The sequence below is a fragment of the Schistocerca serialis genome, chromosome 4, assembly GCF_023864345.2.
Source record: "Schistocerca serialis cubense isolate TAMUIC-IGC-003099 chromosome 4, iqSchSeri2.2, whole genome shotgun sequence".
In the NCBI taxonomy this organism is placed as follows: Eukaryota; Metazoa; Arthropoda; class Insecta; order Orthoptera; family Acrididae; genus Schistocerca; species Schistocerca serialis.
This window is the reverse complement of record NC_064641.1, coordinates 370,763,150-370,763,916: the sequence shown is the minus strand read 5'-3', so window position 1 is coordinate 370,763,916 and position 767 is coordinate 370,763,150. Positions and strand designations below refer to the sequence as shown.

Here is a 767-nt window from a genome sequence, read left to right as displayed (position 1 = left end):
GTCTGTTTGCGCCGGCCGCGGTGGTCTCGCGGTTAAGGCGCTCAGCCCGGAACCGCGCGACTGCTACGGTCGCAGGTTCGAATCCTGCCTCGGGCATGGATGTGTGTGATGTCCTTAGCTTAGTTAGGTTTAAGTAGTTCTAAGTTCTAGGGGACTGATGACCACAGCTGTTAAGTCCCACAGTGCTCAGAGCCATTTGAACCATTTGTCTGTTTGCTTTAACAATACATGGCAACGGCCTTGCCGCAGTGGATACACCGGTTCCCGTCAGATCACCGAAGTTAAGCGCTGTAGGGCGTGGCCGGCACTTGGAGGGGTGACTATCCGGGCCTCCATGCGCTGTTGCCATTTTTCGCGGTGCACTCAGCCTAGTGATGCCAATTGAGGAGCTACTCGACCGAATAGTACCGGCTCCGGTCAAAGTAAACCATCATAACGACCGGGAAAGCGGTGTGCTGACCACACGCCCCTCCTATCCGCATCCTCAGCTCAGGCTGATACGGCGGTCGGATGGTCCCGGTGGGCCACACGAGGCCTGATGACGGAGTGCCTTTTTTAACAACACACACATTTATTTTATGAGGTCCGCCTTTAGCAAAACATAGGTATGTGTTTTGATAAAGGCAGACACCATCCAAAAACATATGAATTGTAATAAAGTCGGCGAGACTCCAGACCGAAAGTTTCGACTGTTTGTCCTCAATGCTTGCCAAACCCTACCTTTGACAGCAAGTTCAGAGTATCTCTCTCCCAAACTGAGAAACTTT

The 767-nt window shown here is 52.2% G+C and overlaps 1 pseudogene; it reads left to right on the top strand.

Annotated features, from left to right (window-relative positions):
• Positions 1 to 230: 230 nt before the first annotated feature.
• On the top strand, positions 231 to 348 carry LOC126475968 (5S ribosomal RNA; annotated as a pseudogene).
• The last annotated feature ends 419 nt before the right edge of the window (positions 349 to 767 follow it).